Below are 7,902 nucleotides of genomic sequence, written 5' to 3' on the forward strand. Positions count from 1 at the left end.
TGCATTCCTGGGAGGTTATTTAGAGATACATTTGTGTAACTTCAGAATTATAATATTTCTGTGTTATAGTTCTGCAAGGACCATTAAGGGTTGAAAAAAATCTCCTTTGGCTTCATATTCCTTCTATGTCACTCAAGGCTATATTAATGATTTCGTTCATCACCTTTCTAAATCTTTTTAAACTTTCAAATACAGTTCCTACTGTATAAAATGGGAATGTAAATTACACCCAAATGGTGAGACTACCTTTCTCCCTATAAGCCTGTGAAACATAAATAGCTTTTTAAAAAGTTACTAACTAAAGCTATTTTAGCAGAGCTAGAAACATTTTAATATACTCTTGAATTATTAACCAATGTTTTACCAACTCAGCATATTTTCACAAAAATATGTAATTCAGAATGCCCTTAGACTGTATTGAACTTAAACCTTAATTTAAAATGGCAATTTCTGATAGGTTTGAAAAAAACAGTTTAAGTAGAACTGTGCAGTAATTTCGTTGCTGTGTATGTAAATGATCAATCAATGTTTACTTGGAAAAATGTCCCCTTTGAAATGTCACATGCAAAAAGAATTGCTATAGTGCTATCATTAGCATTTAAAATAGACCACTCTGTAAAAAAGAGCATTTGAAGAAGGGTCTGAGTCAGGTTTTCTATGGCAAGTATAACCAAATTATTCCATATTCAAATTACTCTTTGAACCCAATAAAAAGTAGATTTGCACCCTGATGTCAAATATTGAGAGGTGCTGTCAGCAATTCCTATTAGTTTGGGAAAGTAAAAAAAATGGGTATAAGTGATTCTGCTCATTATCTACTCTATATCCTCAGAGACAAACTCAGTTCTCTAAGAGACATGGAGAATTGAGAAGCCCAGCAAAAGAAAAGGAAAAAAAAAATCTTTCTTCATAACCCTTCTCTCGTGGATTGAATTATGCTCTGCTAGCACATTTGCCAAATTGTTGAACCATGGTGCCCTGATTTGGCCATTATGTAATGATGTAATGTAGCAGTTATGTAATGCACAGGTACCATGTGATCCTGTGTGACAAACCTGTGTGATCCTCAGATGTAAGAGGATTAAGGGTGGAATGCAACACCCTTAATCCCATCACAGCCCTGCTTAGTTGTCAGGGAAGCTTTCCTTTGGTGTGATTACATCTTTTATTTTACAAGAGATAAAAGGAGAGAAAAGTGAACAGAGTGAAAAGAATCCACTACCACCACTAAGTTATCATAGCGTTCAATAACTAAGACATCTATAAGTGGAGGGCAAGGCATGAGACACAAGCAGAAAATGATTTTATAAGAAAAGGATTGCTTTCCTGATTCATGCGCAGTCCGTTTTGCTTCTCTTACTCTCCCTGTGGAGAACACGGGCACAAGCCAGCACTTGTCTGTATGTTTGTACTATGTATGGACCATGCTTGTGTGTTGCTCTCATGCTGGATGCTGTGTTACTCTATTTCGAATGCCTGCGGCGTCACCCAAAGTGGATAGGTTTCGGTGGAGCTTACAGACAAAGCCACAGAGGAGCAACCCACTGTCCACTGCAGATAAAGTAGCCAATGAAAACTTTCAGCATAAAACTGAAACATTGTCAAATTACTGGAGGTCTAATGAAAGGAATAAGAACACTGTCAGAGAGAATGTCAGAAGGTTGGCCCTTCCGGTCAGAAGTCACTCAAAATTGGTCCGAGGAAGAGCTGCCTTCTCATCAGAGTCGACCACAGTGATGTCAGTGGAGTGAAAGCTGTAGGAATAGAACCTGTGGGAACCTCATGCTGATGGGGTATGACTCAACATGAGAAGAAATCGTTGCAAATGTCAGTTAGTAATCAGAACTTGGAATGTATGCAGTATGAATCTAGGAAAATTGGAAGTCATCAAAATTGAGATAAAATGCATAAAAATAAAAAACAGACATCAAGGGTTGGCAAATTGTGGTTCACCAGTCGCATAGAACTCATTTGATATAGACACGTGGCTCTGAAGTAAAATTGAAAATGAAATTAAAATTCTCATACTTTCATTTACAAAATTTTAAGGTATTATTCAGATAGTGGTGATGTCATTTGTTTGTAAAAATATTTTTATGGCTCTCGAGTAATGTTAAATTATTGTGAGAGATAGGATTGACTCTTCCATCTCAAAAGTTTGCCAACTTCTGTAACTTAAACTGAAAGAACTTGGGAAGAATTCAAAAGGAAAGAAAGGAAAAGAAAAAAATCAACCCTTGAGTTGCATTATTGAAAGATACTATTGGGAAAATATTGAACAGTACCAGAAACATGAAAAGAATTCATGTAGGCACTCTACTAAAAAAAAAAAAGCTAGTCGACATTCAACCATTTCAAGAAGTAGCATATGAGCAAGAACCAATTGTGCTGAAGGAAAAAGTTCAAGCTGCACCAAAAACATTAGCAAAGAATAAAGCTCCAGGAATTGATGGAATATCAATTGAAATGTTTCAGCAAGCTGACGAAGCACTGGAAGCACTCACTTGTCTATGCCAGGGAATTTGGAAGATGGCTATTTGGCAAACTGACTGGATGAGATCCATATTTGTGCCCATTCCAAAGAAAGTTGATTCAACAAAATGCTCAAAGTATAGAATAATTTTATTGATATTAGATGCAAGTATAATTGTGCTGAAGGTCATCCAATGATGGTTACAGCAATACATTGACAGGGAACTGCTAGATGTTCGGGCTGGATTCAGAGGATATGGAACAAGGAATATCCTGGCTGATGTGTAATGGATCTTGGCTGAAAGCAGAGCTTACCAGAAAGATGTTCACTTGTGTTTTATTGACTATGGCAAGGCATTGGACTGTGTAGATCAGAGCAAACTCTGGATAGGTTTGAGGAGAATGGAAATTCCAGGACACTTCATTGTGCTCATAGAAAATTGTGTATCTGGACCAAGAGGAAGTTGTACAACAGACAAGGGGAATACAGCCTGGTGGAGACATTAGTGAAGGTGTGCATCAGGGTTATAGCTGCACATCATCCTTTTTTAAAATGGTATGCTGTGCAAGCAATCAGAGAAGCTGGATGATATGAGGTAGAAGGCAGCATCAGGATTGCAGGAAGGCTTATCAACAACAGAACTTGAAACACTTTCTGAAGACCAAGGCTTGCAGCCTTCAGTATGGGTTACAACTCAATGTAAAAACAAAACAAAACAAAACCAAAATTCTCACAACTGGACCCTTATCCAGGTAAATGAAGAAAAGATTAAAGTTTTCAGGGATTCTGTCTTGCTTGGATCCACAATCAGTGTTCATGGAAGCATCTGTAAAGAGAACAAAGAACATACTGGATTGGGTAAGTCTCCCGCACAGGACCTCTTTAGAATGTTAAAAAGCAGGGAGGTTACTTTAAGGACTAAGATGCCCTTGTCTGAAGCCAAGGTATTTTCAGTGACCTCATATGGATGTGAAAGCTGGACATTGAATAAGGAAGACCAAAAAATAATTCAAATTCCAATAATCCAAATAATGCTAGAGAAGAATATTGAAAATTCCTCGGACTGCCAAAGGAACAAACAAATCAGCCTTGGAAGAAGTCAATCAGAATGCTCCTTAGAGCAAGGATGGTGGCCCTTTGCCTCATGTACTTTGGATGTTTTGTCAGGAGAGACAAGTCCTTGAAGAAGGGCATTATGCTTGGTAAAGTAGAGGAGCAGCAAAAAAAAAAAAGGCAAGGCCCTTCGTGAGATGGATTGACACAGTGGCTCAACAATGGGCTCCAACATTGGAACAATTATGAGGATGGTTCAAGACAGGCAGTATTTCCATCAATGCACAGGGTCGATATGGATCAGAATTCATTCGGTGGCACCTAGCACCAGCAAAAGGACACGAGCATGAAACTGGATACTGCTCCTCAAGCTTAAGAATAAAAGCATGTAAAAGGTCATATAGTGCAAAGCCAGAAGAAATAATAAGCCATGAATACATTCAAATAAAGCTTTGGCAACAACCCCTGCTGGCTTTGCTTTGCTTTGATTTCTTATTATGTAAGAAAAATAATGGCTACTTCTTGCAGCCAACCTACTTGGATTTCTTTAACCTACAGTTAAAGAAATTTTAACTGATTCAAAATTTACATGCAGTTAAATGTATTCCTAACATATACAATAAGACAATTATCTTAATGGATATCAAATATTGATTACATTTATTTACCAATTAAATGGTATATTAAAACTGTATGTTCCAATAGCTATTAAGACAAAGTCAAGCCTGAAATTCTAATTTAGTCTAGCTAGCCTGCCCTACTTTGACACAGAGAGAGCATTTGCCAAGTGAAGTAAAAGCTCAATTTCAGATTCTTAAAATAAAGATTTTCAACATGTATGTTAGAGTGCCAGCTCAGAATGAACTACTTTCACATCTGAATACAGCAGACTGAAGTGGGCTCTACTTTAGCACTGACGTCACATGGGACACTGCCTCCTTCTATTTCAATAATTATACTCCCGGCACTGTCTGTTGAGTGAGTGTTGTATTGCTAACCTCAAGGTCAGTAGTTCAAACCCACCAGCCGCTCCAAGGCAGAACGATAAGGCTGTCTACTCCTGAAAAGATTGGCAAAGCCTAGGAACCTCTAGCTAGGGTTACTACAAGTCAAAATAGACTCAGTGGCAATGGTTTGGGGTTTCTTTACTTTTCTTTTGTACGAATGTCTCACATATGTATATAGATTCAAGTGATACGTATACAGTTTTAAGAATTTTTTCACAGACAGTGTGCCTGTGCAATTACAAATACATCCTCCTGATCAATAATTACTGCAGCAGCAGCATCATAAAGGTCCTCCCTCCCTCCCCTAATAACTGCCCACCTACTTCCTCCCCTGAAGTCACCATCCCCCTCCTTTCTAGCACTATCAGTTTTTTCTCTGTTTACAGACTTATATATAGAATCTGGTTCTCTGGGGTGGGGGCAGTCTGTCTTCTACTATTCATCTACAGAGTGGCAATAAGTTCTTTGGATCTGGCCTTTTTTTGTACAACATTATGTTTTTACCATGTAATGATATAAAGCAGCCTTTTTATTTTGTAAAGTTAATCTACAGTTTAATTATAGAGTTATTTGCTTGCTGTATGTACAAAACAATGGCATTTATCAATGTCATCTGTGAATTAGCTTCATTTCTTCCTTTCCAATACTTAGAATTTTTAGCTCTTCCACCAACTAATGCACAAATTACAAACCCTGAATATTGTGGGATGTAAGTGATGATTGTGGGCATCCTTGCTTTATCTGATGTCTAGGAGAAAACAATCACTATTTTCCCATTATATGTAATGTTTGTTGTAGAATTTTATAGATGCATTTATCAAATTAAGAAAATTTACTGATATTGTTTCTTTCCCAAGAAATATTTTCATAAATTGAATTCTATCATGAATTGAATGATATTAAATTGTTTTTCCGTAACTATTCAGATTACATGATTTTTCAAAGTGACTTTGTTGAAGCAGGGACTTACATGAAATAATTCGGAGTTTTTTCAACTATTAGATTAAATTCCACTTCTGAAATAAATCTCCGATTTGATAATATATCGTCAATTGTACATGGTGTCCCTCTGAGTTGGAACTGACTCACTGGGACCTAACAACAGTAACAGCACACATACATAAGCATAAAACATATATAATCTATACAATTGTTATTGTTGTTGGGTGCTCAGGGGCAGTGCACTATTTAATGTGCCTCCTGTAGCGAAAGTTTTCTCTCTCACCAAACAACCGATTCCTATATAGGACTTGTAAGAAGGTGGGGGAAGATACTTACAGGATTCACCTCTGAGTAATTGTGAACAGGATTCCCTGTGATACTATCTTGTTGCATATAAAATCAGCCCTCTGGGAAGCAGGAAGAGATATCTCATTACCAGCAAGAGCCAGGAGTGGAGCTTGTCCTCTGGACCCGAGACTCCTGCACAGTGAATCTCCTGATCTCAGAAGTCAGCTGTGACTTCAAAGGAGCAACAGCAGAACCTGGACCCAGAGCATGGACTTCCCAACCCACAGAGATTTTAAAGCTAAGTACTTTTGTGCAGGAGTCTGCCTCCTGAAGCGGGGTGCCTTTGGACACCTCATTGAGGAAGTTGAGCTTGTAAACCCATGGAAATAGAGGTGACTGCCCTTGGGCTGAAGCTGACTGGAGTGGGCTACTTCTGGACACTTAATGCAAGAAGCTAGGTTTACTGTTCACACAGAATTTGAGCTGAATTCCTTTGGGTTGAGGTTTATAGCAGAGTGGTATGCCCTTTGGGTTTCTACTAGCAACACTGAAAGAACTCTGCAAATATCCTGATGAATAGCTCTATCTTAAGCCTTTCTCACTTATATTACAACCTGCTAAATTCCTTAATAAATCCTGTAATCATAAATTCTGTCTGTGAACTCTATGTAGACACTGCAATGGATATTAGAACCTAGATATGAAATAGGAAATATCAGTTAACATAACCCAAGTACTATCACATAGGTTCTAACACATAATGACCCATGTATGTCAGAACAAAACACAGCCTGGTCTTGCAACAGCTTCACAATTGTTGTTAGGCTTGAGCCCATTGTTGTAGCTTCTGTGTCAATCCATCTTGTCAAAGGCCTTCTCCTCTTCCACTGCCCTTCTACATGTGTGTACAAACATGTACACACATGTAGATACACATTTGTAGATATACATAGGTATACTAATTATTCAAACATGTATAGGATGTGCATTCTGCATATAACATGTATATGGCATAAAAAATGGAAAAATACTAGGATAAACTACCTGTTCCATTTTCAGTAAGGTTAATCATTACTCTTGAAATTGGTTGAGGTCACATTGGTATGATGAGTTTGGAATTCATCCTCCTTCTCGTATGTCCTAGTTATGAAAGAGTAGGTAAACAACTCATCTTCCCTCTCTGCAATTTTCTTACATATTACATGAGGAAAACCATAGCTCAAGCCAAGGGATGTTATAATAATTAGATACAGTTTATGGAAAACAATTTAATACAAGCCCGCCTACATAGCAGACCCTGAAGAAAGAATACATCTCTGCCTAATTTATTGATTATCTTGTACCTGGAATATTTCACATTTACAAAAGTGAAAAAAATTCTCTATTTTGCTGTAAAGAGTGCTGAGGTGTGAGATGAGAGCAATACTGGCTGCAATGGTTAAAATTGTGTGTTCGTGTGTTTGGGCCATGATTCGCAGTGGTTCGGCAATTATATGATGGTGAAATTTGACAGTTATGTCGTGATGTAGTCTGCCTCCATTTTGTGATCTGATGTGGTCATCTTCCATTTTTTTTCACTGTGCTGATTTTCCAGTAATGACCTATTTTTTGGAATCTAGCCATGTCTGTCAGTTGGAGTGATGTCATTTTTAGAATTATGAGAAAAAACCTTTTGCACTTATCATTTAGGGTGTTAATGAAACATGATTGTAGGTCATATTTTTAAAATCATTTTATTAGGGGCTCATACAACTCTTATCATAATTCATACATACATCAGTTGTGTAAAGCACATTGTACATTCATTACCCTCATCATTCTCAAAACATTTGCTTTCCACCTAAGCCCCTGGCATCAGCTCTTCATTTTCCCCCCTCTCTCCCCGCTCCCCCCTCCCTCATGAGCCCTTGATAATTTATAAATTATTATTTTGTCATATCTTACACTGTCTGACGTCTCCTTTCACCCACTTTTCTGTTGTCCATCCTCCAGGAAGGAGATTATATGTAGATCCTTGTAATTGGTTCCCCCTTTCCAATCCACCCTCCCTCCACCCTCCCAGTATCGCCACTCACACCACTGGTCCTGAAGGGATCATCCGCCCTGGATTCCCTGTGTTTCCAGTTCCTATCTGTACCA

This window comes from Echinops telfairi, unplaced genomic scaffold, assembly GCF_000313985.2.
Source record: "Echinops telfairi isolate 266 unplaced genomic scaffold, ASM31398v2 ScPeMD7_4225;HRSCAF=4972, whole genome shotgun sequence".
NCBI lineage: Eukaryota > Metazoa > Chordata > Mammalia > Afrosoricida > Tenrecidae > Echinops > Echinops telfairi.